We start from the raw sequence: 17,541 nt of genomic DNA, 5'->3' as shown, positions 1-17,541 counted from the left end.
TCCACTGCATTATGTTAGGAAGAGAAGTGGAAGTTCATCAATTGATTTTGTGTGAACTTTACATAATTGCAAACAAGAACACCAAAGATGCCAAATTGGCTTATCCTAGCTTAATATCTTTGCTATTTAAAGATGCTGGAGTAAAGATGGGAATAACTGAGTATATCTCAGTTGAGCAACCAATCACCAAAACATCAATGGAAAAACAACAAGTGCAGGATCACCCCATCAAGAGGAGAGCACAGGAATTCCTCCCGAAATTTCCACAATTTGAATACTGGGAGCATCTTGAAGCATCGATTACCAAGTTGCAAGAAGCTATGGACCAAATAAAGGAAGAACAGAATAATCAAAATAGCATGCTTTACAAACTGCTTGGGGAACAAGAAGAGCAAAGGCGTGACTTGAAGGAACTAAAGCGTCATAAATTATCTCTTGAAGGATCAAGCACCCCACAGACTAGAGGAACATCCACCTCCCAAAATAAAGGTTGTTGAGTCCTAATCTTAGCTTTACTCTGTGATAGTTGTCTTATAGATTTACCTTAGAAGTTATATAGGAGTAGTAGTAATTAGTATATCTATTTTGATTTTATTTTCAATTAAGCTATAATTTATTTTTCTCATCATCATCAAACATGAATAAAATAGTAGATTTTTAGAATAAAGAGGCAATCTAATTTCGAGTTCTTAATAAGGAAAATTCTAATTATTTATATGTGGTGGCAATACTTTTTGTCTTCTGAATGAATGCTTGAACAGTGCATATTTTTTATATTGAATTTTATGAATGTTAAAATTGTTGGCTCCTGAAAGAATGATGAAAAAGAGAAATATTATTGCTGATCTGAAAAATCATAAAATTGATTCTTGAAGCAAGAAAAAACAGTGAAAAAAAGGATCCAAGGCTTTGAGCATCAATGGACAGGAGGGCCCAAGGAAATAAATCCAGGCCTAAGTGGCTAAATCAAGCTGTCCCTAACCATGTGCTTGTGGCATGTAGGTCCAAGTGAAAAACTTGAAACTGAGTGTTTAAAGTCATGATCCAAGGCAAAGGAGTGTGCTTAAGAACTCTGGACACCTCTAATTGGGGACTTTAGCAAAGCTAAGTCACAATCTGAAAAGGTTCACCCAATTATGTGTCTGTGGCATTTATGTATCCGGTGGTAATACTGGAAAACAAAGTGCTTAGGGCCACAGCCAAGACTCATAAAGTAACTGTGTTCAAGAAACAACATATTACACTAGGAGAATCAATAATACTATCTGAATTCTGAGTTCCTATGGATGCCAATCATTCTGAATTTCAAAGGATAAAGTGAGATGCCAAAACTATTTAGAGGCAAAAAGCTACTAGTCCCACTCATCTGATTAGAATCTGAGCTTTACTTGAAACTCTGAGATATCATTGCTTCCTAATTTCTTTTTATCCTATTTTATTTATCTAGTTGCTTGAGGAAAAGCAACAGTTTAAGTTTGGTGTTGTGATGAGCGGATATTTTATACGCTTTTTAGGGGTAATTTCATGTAGATTTTAGTATGTTTTAGTTAGTTTTTAGTAGATTTTTATTAGTTTTTAGGAAAAGTTCATATTTCTGGACTTTACTATGAGTTTGTGTATTTTTCTATGATTTTAGGTATTTTCTGGCTTAAATTGAGGGAGCTGAGCAAAAATCTGATTCAGGCTAAAAAAAGACTGCTGATGTTGTTGGATTCTGACCTCCCTGCACTCGGAATAGAGTTTTTAGAGCTACAGAAATCCAATTGGCGCGCTCTTAATTGGGATGGAAAGTAGACATCCAGGGCTTTCCAGCAATATATAATTATCCATACTTTGCATGAAGATAGATGACGTAAACTGGTGTTCAACGCCAGTTCCATGTTGTAGTGTGGCGTTCAGCGCCAGAAACAGGTTGCAAGTTGGAGTTCAACGCCAGAAACAGGTTACAACATGGCGTTCAACTCCAGAAACAGCCCAGGCACGTGAGAAGCTTAAGTCTCAGCCCCAGCACACAACAAGTGGTCCCCAGAAGTGGATTTCTGCACTATCCATCTTAGTTTACTCATTTTCTGTAAACCTAGGTTACTAGTTTAGTATTTAAACAACTTTTAGAGACTTATTTTGTATCTCATGACATTTTTAGATCTGAATTTTATACTCTTTGACGGCATGAGTCTCTAAACTCCATTGTTGGGGGTGAGGAGCTCTGCAGCGTCTCGATGAATTAATGCAATTATTTCTGTTTTCCATTCAAACATGCTTGTTCCTATCTAAGATGTTCATTCGCGCTTCACTATGAAGAAGGTGATGATCCGTGACACTCATCACCTTCCTCAATCCATGAACGTGTGCCTGACAACCACCTCCGTTCTACATTAGATTGAATGAGTATCTCTTAGATTCCTTAATTAGAATCTTCGTGGTATAAGCTAGAATTGTTGGTGGCATTCTTGAGGATCCGGAAAGTCTAAACCTTGCATGTGGTATTTCGAGTAGGATTCTGGGATTGGATGACTGTGATGAGCTCTAAACTAGCGAGTGTTGGTCGTAGTGACAGACGCAAAAGGATCAATGCATCCTATTCCGATATGATCGAGAACCAACAGATGATTAGCTGTGCTGTGACAGAGCATTTGGACCATTTTCACTGAGAGGATGGGAGGTAGCCATTGACAACAGTGACACCCTACATACAGCTTGCCATGGAAGGAGCCTTGCATTTATGAAAGTGAGAAAGCATTATGTTACAGGAATTCAGAAGACAAAGCATCTCTAAAACTCCAACATATTCTCCATTATTGAGTAACAATTACTTATTCCAAACACTTTCATTTTTTACAATTAAATTCAAAGAACCTTTTTGGCATCTTGACTAATATTAATAAGATAACTGTTCCGGGGGTTACCTGAAACGTGTAGCTCGGTCTTCTGGCAAGGCCCGAGGTGGGGGGTCTGTGACCCGAGCTGGTTGTGCTGAACGGCGGGGGGTTGTACCTGCAATGACACTCCGATGCTTAAGTTAGCATGGGTCCAAGCAGATATCAAGTAGAGTTAGAGTATGAGTTATACCTGGGTGCTCCAGTGTATTTATAGTAGTTGGCTGCGATCATCCCTGGATAAGATATTCTTATCTTATCTTATCTTTTGGGAGATTCATCTCTATCTTTGCGGAACCGCCTTTCCCAGGCCCTTTCGGCCTTTAGGTTTTGGGCTTAGTTCCTTCTGACGGGCCTTTCTTTGGCCTGTTTGTCCGAGGTCCGACCTCGAACGTGGGCCTTGGGTCGAGGTCGGGCCTTCTATCTGCTTTACCGAGTTTGGAGAGCTCGGTCAGGGTATGAACAGTGCCCCTGCCCGAGTTCGTCTTTTTTCGGAAGGTCGAGCTCGGGCATAGTAGTTTTTCAAAATTTGAAAACGGTCGTTTCAGCATTTATTGCTTGTTACCGTTTCTTCCTCGATTTCCGTGCGGCGCTCTGTGGAGGCTTTATTTATTTGCCCCTTTCTTCATTTTTCTTTGTTTATTCATCACTTCTTTTCGAGCATCTTCTCTTCTTTCTCTCTGTTCTTCGTCTTCCATTTTTTGTGCGTTTTTTCAGAGTTCTTTTCTGCGCCGCCGTTTTTCCTTTCGTCGGAGCTCGTCGCTTTCTTCTTTCCAGGTTTGCTTTTTTTTTGCTTTTATTCTTTGTACGCTTCTTTTTTCTGATATCTTCTATGCCCGGGTTGCCCCGAAAAGAGGCGCCGCTATTGCTTTGTATGCGTGTGTGGGGGGACTCTTTTCTCCGATCCATTTTTGTTATTCGAGTTGCTGCCTTCTTGTTTGTAAAAGAACTTTGCTTTCTTTTGTTTTGTTGAATTTGGTTTTTCTGCCTTTGTGTGATTTTTGTCTTGCTGTTGTATTCTTTCTTTGTAGGCAAGATTTTTTTATGTCTCGAAAGGTGTTTCAAGCAATGTCGACCAAGATTCCGAGTGGTCTAGGTTGGGTAGATCCTGCTCCTTTAAGGGTCCCGTCTGTTGTAGATTCTGAGTATCTGATTAGGTTCCGTAGGGAGTGTAGTATTTGTGAGAACAGGGAGTCTGAGCGGGATTACGAGTTAGCAGCCCCAGAGTCCGAGGAGAGGGTATGTTTTCCGCCGTTAGAGAGTTCCGAGAAACTTTTCTTCTATGCTTATGATTGTTTCTTCTTCCAAGCTAGGTGTCCGTCTTCCTTTCACCGACCTGGAATCCGAGGTCCTTTGGTCTTGTAACCTTGCCCCTACACAACTCCATCCGAACTCTTGGGCGTTTTTAAAGCTTTTCCAACTTTTGTGTCAGATTTTAGGCGTCTCCCCTTCTGTTTCTCTTTTTTCTTATCTGTTTGTACTGACGAAGCCGGGGTCGGGTGCTGGGAAGGTGTCCTGGGTTTCGTTTAGGGCTAACCAGGGTAGGAAATTTTGCACTTTGTATGATGAGTCGTTTCACGATTTCAAAAACTATTACTTCAAAGTCCGGGCTGTTGGAGATGTCCGACCTTTTTTCTTAGATGAGAGTGGGGAGCCTTCGTTTCCTCTTTGTTGGCAAGAGAGTGTGGTGTCGGTTAAGTACACCTTCGAGAGTCTAGATGAGGTGGAACAGGCTTTCGTTGGTGTGTTGAGCAGTCTATGGGGTCGGGCACCTCACTTGGATACGAAGAAAATGTTGGGAGATCCAAGCCTTCTCCGTTCCGAGTTAGGTAGTTCCCGACCTCTTTTTGAGATTTCATTTTCATATTTTGACTTTGTTTTGATCTTTCTGTTTGATAACCTCTTTGTTTCGTTTCTGCAGAGATGTCTTCTCAGGCTGATTCTATGAAGTTTCTCCGTCGAGCGAAGAAATCTGCGGCATCTCGGAATATCGAGGCTGAAGCTTCTCCCCGACCTTCTCCGCAGAAGACTACAATTGGTGTTCAGACTCGGTCGAAGACCATTCCGGTCCCTCAGTTCCGAGCTATAACTCAGGATCCTCCGATCTCCGGACCCGGTCAGCTTTCCCCGACCTCGACCTCGGGTCCTCCCCCCAAGAAACAGAAGACTTCCCAAGAGCCTGCTGGTTTCAATGACAAGGATTTCGATGCTCTCGGTTGGGTTGAGCAGCACATTCTTCCTCAGACTTTTATTTCTACTGATGATGCGTCCATGGAGCATCACTTTCAGTATATGGCGCGGAGTTGTGTTCGGATGGCTAGCCTTCATGCCGCCATTGCTCGGGAGTTTAAGAAAGCTCCCCTTGGGGCGACCAGCTCCCGACTTGAGAAGGCCCGGTCCGAGCTTGATAAGGTTAGTCAGCTGAAGGATGCTAGGATTGCCGAGCTGGAGGAGTCTTTGGAGGAAGAGAAGACTAGGGCTACCGCGGCTGTGGCGGTGGCGAAGACGTCTGAGGAGATGGCGAGGGTGGCGACGGAGAACTATACCAAGCTGTATGCTGAGCTTGTGGAGACGAAGGAGAAGCTGCAATCTGCTCGGGATGACTTTTATGAGCTGGAAGATAATGTGGCCAAGGGTATGGATGCTATGTTTGTGAATTTGAGGGATCAGGTCCGGGTTCTTGCTCCCGAATTGGATCTCAGTTTGTTCAGTACGGATAACATGGTTGTGGAGGGGAAGATTGTTCCTGCCCCTGTTGAGGATGAGGTTCCGATGTCCGACCCCAAGGCTCCGGTGTCCGACCCCGAGGCTCCGGTCGTGAACCCGACTTCACCTTTGGCCGAGGATAGAGTTGGTATGGAGGTTCCAAGCGATGGTGCTGTTCCTGCAGTCCCGATATCCATGTTTCAGCCAGGTGTTGATGCGGAGTCTGGAAAGGGCCTTGATCCTCTGTAATTTTTTTGTACTTTTTGTGCTTTTGCCCGACCTGTGGGCTTTTTGTTTTTGGATGTTTTCTGCAAACATTTTGGACACCTGTTCTGCTATTTTAGCTACTCTTGTAGCTTTATTATGCCATGCTTTGTGTTCCGCTTTTATGCTTTTTAGTTGTTCTCGGGTAACAACTTTTTAGCTAGCGTTTTGACTTTCTCGCTTTTGCTTTTTAGTTGTTTTTGGGTAACAACTTTTTAGCTAGCGCCTTGACTTTCTCGCTTTTTGCTTTTTAGTTGTTTTTGGGTAACAACTTTTTGGCTAGCGCCTTGACTTTCTCGCTTTTTGCTTTTTAGTTGTTTTTGGGTAACAACTTTTTAGCTAGCGCCTTGACTTTCTCGCTTTTTGCTTTTTAGTTGTTTTTGGGTAACAACTTTTTAGCTAGCGTCTTGACTTTCTCGCTTTTTGCTTTTTAGTTGTTTTTGGGTAACAACTTTTTAGCTAGCGCCTTGACTTTCTCGCTTTTTGCTTTTTAGTTGTTTTTGGGTAACAACTTTTTAGCTAGCGCCTTGACTTTCTCGCTTTTTGCTTTTTAGTTGTTTTTGGGTAACAACTTTTTAGCTAGCGTTTCTCGAAGTCCTGGTTCTTTGCCAGCTTCTTTCTTGGGTCCGAGTTTACTCTCGGACATCGGGATCCTTGAGTACCCCTTTGGTCAGGTCCGACTTCGTTGTTTGGTCGGCCTTTTTTAAGTTATTTTTGTAACTTCTTTTCTATTTGGCTTTTTGAGCCATTTCAGAGTTACTTTATAACTTCTCACATTAATTTGAACCTCGTCGCTTCATCTTTGCCGACCTCGTATGGCCTTTGGCAAATGATTTTTTGCGTTTTGCCGAGCATAAATTAATGCGCCTTGGTGGGGTACTTTTTAGGATATGCTTTATAACGAGAAAGAGAAAATAAAGAAATTTGATTAGTATTAAAAAGAAGAATATGTACAAAGTGTTTACCCTTTTGACTAGGTCGGGTGTCCTACTTAACCGGGTGTCTCATTAAAAAACCCTCGTGGGGAAAAAGAGTACACCTCGGGTTAAGTTTTTCTAGCTGTAGTATCGTCTTAGGTTACAGGCGTGCCAGGTTCTGGGCAGCTCATTGCCTTCTAGGTCGGATATCTTGTAGTAGCCTGTCCCTAAGACTTCTGTTACTTTGTAGGGCCCCTTCCAATTTGCGGCTAGCTTTCCTTCTCCCGATTTTTGTGTTCCGATGTCGTTTCGGATTAAAATCAGGTCGTGAGTGGAGAAGCTTCGTTTTATCACCTTTCGGTTATATCTGAGGGCCGTTCGTCATTTTAAGACTTCTTCTCTGATTCGGGCTCTTTCTCGGACCTCGGGTAGGAGGTCGAGTTCTTCCCTTTGTGCCTGAGGGTTGCCTCCTTCGTTGTAGAAGATGGTTCTGGGTGATCCTTCGTCTATTTCGACGGGAATCATTGCCTCCATTCCGTAGGCTAGTCGGAATGGGGATTCTCCTGTTGTAGAGTGCGGGGTTGTCCGATATGCCCATAATACCTGGGGGAGTTCATCGGCCCATGCCCCTTTGGCCTCTTGGAGTCTTCGTTTTAACCCGGCCAAGATGACTTTATTTGCGGCCTCTGCTTGTCCATTGGCTTGCGGGTGTTCGACCGATGTGAACTGCTGTTTGATTTTTAGCTCGGCCACCAAGTTCTGAAAACTTGTGTCTGTGAACTGTGTTCCATTGTCTGTTGTGATGGAGTAGGGGACTCCGAACCTCGTGACAATGTTTTTGTATAGGAATTTACGGCTTTTCTGAGCCGTAATAGTGGCTAAGGGTTCAGCCTCGATCCACTTTGTGAAGTAGTCGACCCCTACTATGAGGTACTTGACTTGCCCCGGTCCTTGTGGGAATGGGCCGAGTAGGTCGAGTCCCCACTTTGCGAAGGGCCATGGTGCGGTGATGCTTATGAGGTCTTCGGGCGGTGCTTTGTGAAAATTGGCGTGTTTTTGGCAGGGGGGGCATATTTTCACAAACTCTGCCGCGTCTCTTTGCAAGGTCGGCCAGTAGAACCCGGCTCTGACTATTTTCTTGGACAGGGCCCGGGCTCCGAGATGGTTCCCACACATGCCTTTGTGGACTTCTTCGAGGACGCTCTTTGTTTCTGTGGTCGGGACGCACCTCAGGAGGGGGTTTGAGAATCCTCTTCTGTATAATACGTCGTGGATTAACGTGTAGTTCTGGGCGTCTTTTGTAAGCCTTTTAGCTTCTTTTCTTTCGGCGGGGAGAGTTCCCGATTTCAGATAGTTGAGTATGGGGGTTATCCATCCTTGTTGTTGCCCGGATATATTAGTATTTCTTCCTCCCTTAACACGGAGGGGGATTGTAGAGTTTCTTGGAGGAGACTTCTGTTGTTCCCTCCGGGCTTGGTGCTAGCAAGTTTTGAGAGGGCGTCTGCCCGGGCATTTTGCTCCCGGGGTATGTGCTGGATTTGTATTTCCGGGAAGTGTCGTAATTGCGCCTGTGTTTGGTCCAGGTATTTTTTCATAGTAGGGTCTTTGGCCTGGTAGCTTCCATTTACTTGTGATGTGACGACCTGGGAGTCGCTGAAGATCGTGATCCTCTTTGCTCTGACCTCTTCGGCTAGTTTTAGTCCCGCTAGTAGGGCTTCGTATTCGGCTTGGTTATTTGAGGCCTGGAACTCGAATTTTAGGGATAGCTCAATCCGTGTTCCTTGATCGCTTTCGAGTATAACACCGGCCCCGCTTCCTGTTTTGTTTGAGGATCCGTCGACATACAGATTCCATGAGAGTGGGGTTACCGGGGTCTCAGTGTATTCTGCGACGAAGTCGGCTAGGTATTGAGATTTTATGGCAGTCCGGGCTTCATAGTGGAGGTCGAACTCGGACAATTCCACCGCCCATTGTAGGATTCGTCCTGCCATGTCTGTCTTTTGTAGGATGTGTCTCATGGGTTGGTTTGTCCGGACTTTGATGGTGTGGGCTTGAAAGTAGGGGCGGAGTCTCCGAGCTGTGAACACTAGTGCATAGGCGAATTTCTCTATTTTCTGATAGTTTAATTCGGCCCCTTGTAGTGCTTTGCTTACGAAGTATATGGGGTGTTGCCCCTCCTCATTTTCTCGTATTAGTGCCGAGGCGACTGCCCGATGTCCGACCGACAGGTATAGTACGAGCTCTTCCCCTTTTAGAGGTCGGGTTAAGATTGGTGGCTGCCCGAGGAATTCCTTGAATTCTTGGAAGGCCTTTTCGCATTCCGGGGTCCAAGAGAAGGGTTTCCCTTTCTTTAGGAGTGAGTAGAGAGGGAGTGATCTTATCGCTGATCCTGCCAAGAATCTTGATAGGGCGGCTAGTCTCCCATTTAGTTGTTGTACTTCTTTGACACACGTCGGGCTTTTCATATTGAGTATTGCTTGGCATTTGTCCGGGTTTGCTTCGATGCCTCTCTGAGTCAGCATGAAGCCTAAGAACTTCCCGGCTTCTGCGGCGAAGGTGCACTTTGTCGGGTTAAGTCTTATGTTGTGTTTCCGGAGGGTGTCGAAGATACTGCTGAGGTCGGCGACCAAGTTTCTATCTTCTTGTGTCTTTACTAGCATGTCGTCGACGTACACCTCTAGCTGTAGCCCGATGTGTTCTGAGAACACTTTGTTCATTAGCCTCTGGTAGGTTGCCCCTGCGTTCTTCAGCCCGAAGGGCATTACTACGTAGCAGTAGTTTGCCCTTGGGGTTATGAACGAGGTCTTTTCTTGGTCGGGTCCATACATCGGGATTTGATTGTATCCCGAGTATGCATCCATGAAGGAGAGGTATCTGTAGCCCGAAGCGGCATCGACTAAGGCGTCGATGTTCGGTAGTGGATATGGATCTTTGGGGCAGGCTTTGTTGAGATCCGTGTAGTCGACGCACATCCTCCATTTTCCATTGGGCTTCTTCACTAGGACCACATTTGCGAGCCATAGGGGGTACTTTACTTCCCTAATGAACCCTGCATCTAGTAGTGCTTGCACTTGTTCTTCTATTGCTTGCATGCGTTCGGGCCCGAGCTTCCTGCGTCTTTGTTGGACAGGTCGGGATCCGGGTATACTGATAGCTTATGGCACATCAGGTCGGGGCTTATGCCTGGTATATCGGAGGCTTTCCAGGCGAAGAGGTCGGAATTCTCCCTTAAGAGGGTTGTGAGTTCCTCCTTTAGGCCTGCCTCGAGGTTTGCCCCTATGTTTGTTACTTTCTCGGGTGTGTTCCCGATCTGGATCTTTTTGGTCTCTCCTTCTGGTTGTGGCCGAAGATCTTCTCGGGCTTGGACTCGCCCGAGTTCTATTATGTTGACCTCTTTCCCTTTTAGGCTCAGACTTTCGTTGTAGCATCGTCGTGCTAGTTTTTGGTCGCCTTTTAGGGTAGCGATTCCCTTTGCGGTAGGGAACTTCATACAGAGGTGTGGGGTCGAGACTATAGCCGCTAGTCTGTTTAGGGTTGGTCGTCCGATGAGGGCATTGTATGCTGAAGTGACGTCGACTACAATGTAGTCGATGTTTAGTGTTTTGGTTTGCTCGCCTTTTCCAAAGGTAGTGTGTAATGAGATGTATCCCAAGGGGCGGATCGGGGTATCTCCTAGTCCAAACAGGTCGGTGGGATAGGCTTTTAGCTCTTTTTCTTCGAGTCCGAGCTTGTCGAAGGCTGCTTTGAACAGGATATCTGCTGAGCTTCCTTGGTCGATCAGGGTTCGATGTAAGTTGGCGTTGGCTAGGATGATGGTGATCACCATAGGGTCGTCGTGTCCGGGTATTATTCCAAGAGCATCTTCTCGGGTAAATGAGATAGTAGGTAACTCGGGTAAGGGGCTGTCTTCTCGGACATGGTAGACTTCTTTGAGGTGTCTCTTCCGTGAGGATTTGGATGTCCCTCCCCCTGCGAAACCTCCGTTTATCATGTGTATGTGCCTTTCAGGAGTTCGCGGGGTTCGTGTTTGCTCGGCCCGATCTTCGTTATCTCCCCGTCTTCTCTTTCTGGTTTCTTCTCCTTTCTCAGCTATGTATCTGTCGAGTTTTCCCTCTCTGGCTAGCTTTCTATAACATTCTTTAAGTCGTGGCAGTCGTTAGTAGAGTGGCCGTAGAGTCTGTGATATTCGCAGTACTCGGACCGATCTCTTCCTGCTCTCTTGTGCTTCAGAGGTTTGGGTGGTGGGATCTTCTCGGTGTGGCATACTTCTCTGTAGACGTCTATCAGGGAGACTCGGAGGGGAGTGTAGCTGTGGTATTTTCGTGGCTTGTCCGAGTTGGATTCTTCTTTCTTTTTTGTTCCCGATCTCGATCTCGGGGCGGGTAGGTTGACTCCTTCCTGGAAGAGTCTCTCAGCTGGGAGGTTTCTTCCATGTTGATATACTTTCCTGCCCGTTCTTGTACTTCGTATAAGGAGGTCGGGTATCTTTTGGATAGGGATTGGCTAAACGGTCCTTCTTTTAGGCCGTTTGCTAATCCCATGATGGCTGCTTCCGTGGGCAAGTGTTGTATGTCCAGGCAGGCCTTGTTGAATCGCTCCATGTACTCTCTGAGAGTTTCTTGGTTGCCTTGTTTGATCCCGAGTAGGCTGGGGGCATGTTTTGCCTTGTCCTTTTGAATAGAGAACCTTGTTAAGAATTTTTTGGTTAGGTCTTCAAAGCTGGAGATTGATCCTGGTGGCAGGTTGTCGAACCACTTCATGGCTGACTTAGTGAGAGTGGTGGGGAAGGCTTTGCATCGAATCGCGTCGGAGGCGTCGACTAAGTACATTCTGCTTCTGAAATTGCTGAGGTGATGACTTGGATCGGTGGTGCCGTCGTAGAGGTCCATATCTGGTGGTTTGAAGTTTCGCGGTACCTTCTCTTTCATGATCTCTTGTGTGAAGGGATCATGGTTGCTTTCGGGAGTGGTGCCGTGTTCCATCCGATCTTTTAGGTTGGCCTCTATCTTCCGCAGTTTTCTTCCAATTCCCTGCGTTTGCGAGCTTCCCTTCTCAGATCCTGTTCAGTTTCCTTCTGCTTCTTTACGTCCTCTTCGAGTTGTCTCAGCCGGCTTTGTTGTGCCCGAACTGTTTCCAGAATCTCCGAACTTTTTTCTCTTTCGGGATTTTGTGGATCTTTGTCTGGGGGTGATGTCTTTGGGCGATTCTGTTTGTTTCCTCCTGGAGTGCGTGGTGATAGAGGGCTGTCTGGCCGTTCTCCGGTGTCAACTTCCTCTTCTTGTTCTGATGTAGCGTGGTTATTGTTGGGAGGGTCGTCCGCCATGGTAAAGGGATGACTTCCAGGTCCCCGGCAACGGCGCCAATGTTCCGGGGGTTACCTGAAACGTGTAGCTCGGTCTTCTGGCAAGGCCCGAGGTGGGGGGTCTGTGACCCGAGCTGGTTGTGCTGAACGGCGGGGGGTTGTACCTGCAATGACACTCCGATGCTTAAGTTAGCATGGGTCCAAGCAGATATCAAGTAGAGTTAGAGTATGAGTTATACCTGGGTGCTCCAGTGTATTTATAGTAGTTGGCTGCGATCATCCCTGGATAAGATATTCTTATCTTATCTTATCTTTTGGGAGATTCATCTCTATCTTTGCAGAACCGCCTTTCCCAGGCCCTTTCGGCCTTTAGGTTTTGGGCTTAGTTCCTTCTGACGGGCCTTTCTTTGGCCTGTTTGTCCGAGGTCCGACCTCGAACGTGGGCCTTGGGTCGAGGTCGGGCCTTCTATCTGCTTTACCGAGTTTGGAGAGCTCGGTCAGGGTATGAACAATAACCATAGCTTGCTTCATAACAACAATCTCCGTGGGATCGACCTTTACTCACGTAAGGTATTACTTGGACGACCCAGTGCACTTGCTGGTTAGTTGTGCGGATTGCAAAAAGTGTGATTGCAATTTCGTGCACCAGTTGTGTGAGGTTGTGAAGAAAGTGCTGAGTTATAAACGTGCTCACCAAGTTGAATGCCATTATTAGAGATCACAAATTCGTGCACCAAGTTTTTGGCGCCATTGTCGGAGATTGTTCGAGTTTTTTACAACTAACGGTTCATCTTGTTGCTCAGATTAGGTAATTTTCTTTTTATTTTCCTTACAAAATGTTTTCAAAAAAAATATTTTTCAAAATTTCTCATCTATTTTTGAAAATTATTCTAATTTTTTAAGAATGAATTCTAGAGTTTCATGTAACATGTTGAAGCCTGGCTGGCTGTAAAGCCATATCCAAATCCTGTTGGAATGAGACTTCAACTAATCACCTCAATGCATGTAATGCCATCCAAAAGCTGGCTGGCTATTAAGCCATGTCCAACCCTTGGATTGGAGCTTTAGGCTAACATTGAAAGATTCCTAGAATTTTTCTAAAAAATTTTTGAAATTCTTATTTTCTTTTTCCTATATATTTTTGAAAAAAATATACAAAAATTCAAAAAAATTATAAAATCATAAAAATAAAAAATATTTTGTGTTTCTTGTTTGAGTCTAGAGTCAATTTTAAGTTTGGTGTCAATTACATTTTTTTAAAATTTATGCATTTTTCGAAAATTCATGCATAGTGTTCTTCATGATCTTCAAGTTGTTCTTGGTAAGTCTTCTTGTTTGATCTTTAAATTTTCTTGTTTTGTGTTGTATGATGTTTTTTATGTGCATTTTTGCATTCATAGTGTCTAAACATGAAGGATTTCTAAGTTTGGTGTCTTGCATGTTTTCTTTGCATCAAAATTTTTTTTCAAAAATATGTTCTTGATGTTCATCATGATCTTCAAAGTGTTCTTGGTGTTCATCTTGACATTCATAGTGTTCTTGCATGCATTCTTTGTTTTGATCCAAAAAGAAAAGAGAAAAACACAAAATGACGTTTTATTTTTTTCTCTCTCATCATTAAAAATTCAAAAAAAATCAAAAAAATATCTTTTCCTTAATTTTCTCATAATTTTCAAAAATTTGAGTTGACTTAGTCAAAAATTTTTAAAACTTAGCTATTTCTTATAAGTCAAGTCAAATTTTCAATTTTAAAAATCTTATCTTTTCAAAGCTTCTTCAAAAATCAAATCTTTTTTATTTTTCTTATTTTTTTTATTTTCAAATTTTTTTTTAAAAAAAAGTGATTTTAAAATTTTTTTCTTATCTTTATTTCAAAATTGAAACTTTACTAATGTGATTGATTCAAAAATTTGAAGTTTATTACTTTCTTGTTAAGAAAGGTTCAATCTTTAAATTCTAAAATCATATCTTTTAGTTTCTTGTTAGTCAAGTAAGTAATTTTAATTTTAAAAATTAAATATTTTCCAACCATATCTTTTTAATCATATCTTTTTAAATTTTATCTTTTTAAAAAATTTGATTTCAAAATATCTTCTTATCTTCTTATCTTTTCAAAATTGATTTTTAAACCTTTTTCAACTAACCAATTAACTTTTGTTTAGTTTTTATCTTTTTCAAAATCAACTAACAACTTTTCTCTCTCTAATTTTCAAAAATACCTCCCTCTTTTTCAAAAATTCTTTTTAATTAATTAATTATTTTAAATTTTAAATTTTAATTTTATTTCCCCTTTAATTTTCGAAAATCCTTAACTCCTTTTTCAAAAATTATTTTTGAAAACTTCTCTCTCTCATCTTATTCTATTTATTTATTCATTTACTAAACATTTCTCTTCATCTCAAATCTCTGCTCCTATCCTTACCCTTGTGTATGGATTATTCATTCTTCTTCACTCTTATTCCCTTTCTTCTTCTACTAACATACAGGAATCTCTATACTGTGACATAGAGGATTCCTCTTCTTTTTCTTTTCTCTTCTTTTTCATATGAGCAGGAACAAGAAAAAATGCATTATTGTTGAAGTTGATCCTGAACCTGAAAGGACTCTGAAGAGGAAATTAAGAGAAGCTAAATTATAACAATCCAGAGACAACCTTACTGAAATTTTTGAACAACAAAAGGATATGGCAGCCGAACCTAACAACAATAATGCAAGGAGGATGCTTGGTGATTATACTACTCCCACTTCCAAGTTTGATGGAAGAAGCATCTCAATTCCTGCCATTGGAGCAAACAATTTTGAGCTGAAACCTCAACTAGTTGCTCTAATGCAACAAAACTGCAAGTTTCAAGGACTTCCATAAGAAGATCCCTACCAGTTTTTAACTAAGTTCTTGCAGATATGTGAGACTGTTAAGACTAATGGAGTAGATCTTGAAGTCTACAGGATCATGCTTTTCCCTTTTGCTGTAAGAGACAGAGCTAGAACATGGTTGGACTCACAACCTAAGGATAGCCTGGACTCTTAGGATAAGCTGGTCACGGCCTTCTTGGTTAAATTCTTTCCTCCTCAAAAGCTGAGGAAGCTTAGAGTGGATGTTCAGACCTTCAAGCAAAAAGATGGTGAATCCCTCTATGAAGCTTGGGAAAGATACAAGCAGATGACCAAAAAGTGTCCTTCTGACATGTTTTCAGAGTGGACCATGATAGATTCTATTATGGTCTGTCTGAGTTCTCTAAGATGACACTGGATCATTTTGCAGGTGGATCTATTCACCTAAAGAAAATGCCTGCAAAAGCTCAGGAACTTATTGAACTGGTTGCAAATAATCAGTTCATGTACACTTCTGAGAGGAATTCCGTGAATAATAGGACACCTTAGAGGAAGGGAGTTCTTGAAATTGATGCTCTGAATGCCATATTGGCTCAGAACAAAATGTTGACTCAGCAAGTCAACATGATTTCACAAAGTCTGAATGGATGGCAAAATGCATCCAACAGTACTAAAGAGGCCTCTCCTGAAGAAGACGCTTATGATCCTGAAAACCCTGCAATGGCAGAGGTAAATTACATGGGGGAAGCCTTTGGCAACACCTATAACCCCTCATGGAGAAATCATCAAATTTCTCATGGAAGGATCAACAAAAGCCTCAACAAGGCTTTAATAATGGTGGAAGAAACAGATTTAGCAATAGCAAGCCTTTTCCATCATCTTCTCAGCAACAGACAGAGAATTCTGAGCAGAGCACCTCTAACTTAGCAAATATAGTCTCTGATCTGCCTAAGGCCACTTTAAGCTTCATGAGTGAAACAAGGTCCTCCATCAGAAATTTGGAGGCACAAGTGGGCCAGCTGAGTAAGAAAGTCACTGAAACTCCTCCTATTACTCTCCCAAGCAATACTGAAGAGAATCCAAAAAGAGAGTGCAAAGCCATTGACATAATTAACATGGCCAAACCTAGAGAGAAAGGAGAGGACGTGAATCCCAATGAGGAAGACCTCAGCGGACGTCTCTCAAGCAAGAAGGAGTTCCTTATTGAGGACTTAAAGGAATCTGAAGGTCATATAGAGACCATAGAGATCCCATTAAACCTCCTTCTGCCATTCATGAGCTCTGAAAACTATTCTTCCTATGAAGAGGATGAAGATGTAATTGGAGAGCAAGTTGCTCAATATCTAGGAGCTATCATGAAGCTGAATGCTAAGTTGTTTGGTAATGAGACTTGGGAAGGTGAACCTCCCTTGCTCATTGGTGAACTAGATACATGGGTTCAGCAAACTTTACCTCAAAAGAAACAAGATCCTGGTAAATTCTTAATACCCTGTACCATAGGCACCATGACCTTTGAAAAGGCTTTGTATGACCTAGGGTCAGGCATAAATGTTATGCTACTCTCTGTAATAGAGAAGCTGGGGACCATTGAGGTACAGCCTGCCATATTCTCATTGCAAATGGTAGACAAGTCAGTAAGACAAGCTTATGGATTGGTAGAGGACGTGTTAGTAAAGGTTGAAGGCCTTTACATCCCTGCTGATTTCATAATCTTAGACACTAGGAAGGAGGAGGATGAATGCATCATCCTTGGAAGACCTTTCCTAGCCACAGCAGGAGCTATGATAGATGTTAATAAAGGAGAATTAGTCCTTCAATTGAATGGGAACTACCTTTTGTTTAAGACCCAAGGGTGTTCTTCTGTAACAATGGAGAGGAAGCATGAAAAGCTTCTCTCAGTACAAAGTCAAACAGAGCCCCCACAATCAAAATTTAAGTTTGGTGTTGGGAGGCCACAGCCAAACTCTAAGTTTGGTGTTGAATCCCCACATCCAAACTCTAAGTTTGGTGTTGGGAGTCTACAACATTGACTTGATCACCTGTGAGGCTCCATCAGAGCCCACTGTCAAGCTATTGACATTAAAGAAGCGCTTATTGAGAGGCAACCCAATTTTTATTTATCTAATTCTATTTTTATTTTTATTTTTCTTTTATGTTTTATTAGGTTCATCATCATATGGAGTCATAAAATAAATACTAAAATTAAAAACAGAATAAAAAATAGCAGAAGAAAAAGCACACCCTGGAGGAAGGTCTTACTGGCGTTTAAACGCCAGTAAGGAGCATCTGGCTAGCGGCCAGAACAGAGCATGGATCTGGCGTTGAACGCTAGAAACATGCAGCAATCTGGCGTTTAAACACCAGGATTGCACACTGAGGAAAGCTGGCGTTCAACGCCAAAAACATGCTGCAGACTGGCGTTGAACGCCCAAAACAAGCATGAAACTGGTGTTTAACGCCAGAAACAAGCATCAATCTGGCGTTAAACGCCAAGATTGTATACAGAGGATGTTTTACACGCCTCATTGGTGCAGGGATGATAATCCTTGACACCTCAGGATCTGTGGATCCCACAGGATCCCTACCTACCTCAACTCACCTTCTTTCTCTTTTTCACACAATCTAATAACTCCCTTCCCCATTA

At 42.8% G+C, this 17,541-nt stretch overlaps 1 non-coding gene across 1 annotated transcript; it reads right to left on the bottom strand.

Annotated features, from left to right (window-relative positions):
- Positions 1 to 15,147: 15,147 nt before the first annotated feature.
- Positions 15,148 to 15,251, bottom strand: LOC130984407 (small nucleolar RNA R71). Its single transcript, XR_009088345.1, has one exon. It is a non-coding gene; the product is annotated as a small nucleolar RNA R71 (small nucleolar RNA).
- Positions 15,252 to 17,541: the final 2,290 nt, after the last annotated feature.

Source organism: Arachis stenosperma, chromosome 5 (assembly GCF_014773155.1).
Source record: "Arachis stenosperma cultivar V10309 chromosome 5, arast.V10309.gnm1.PFL2, whole genome shotgun sequence".
Taxonomy (NCBI): domain Eukaryota; kingdom Viridiplantae; phylum Streptophyta; class Magnoliopsida; order Fabales; family Fabaceae; genus Arachis; species Arachis stenosperma.
Note: the sequence above shows the minus strand (reverse complement) of the source record. Positions and strands in the feature narration are given on the sequence as shown.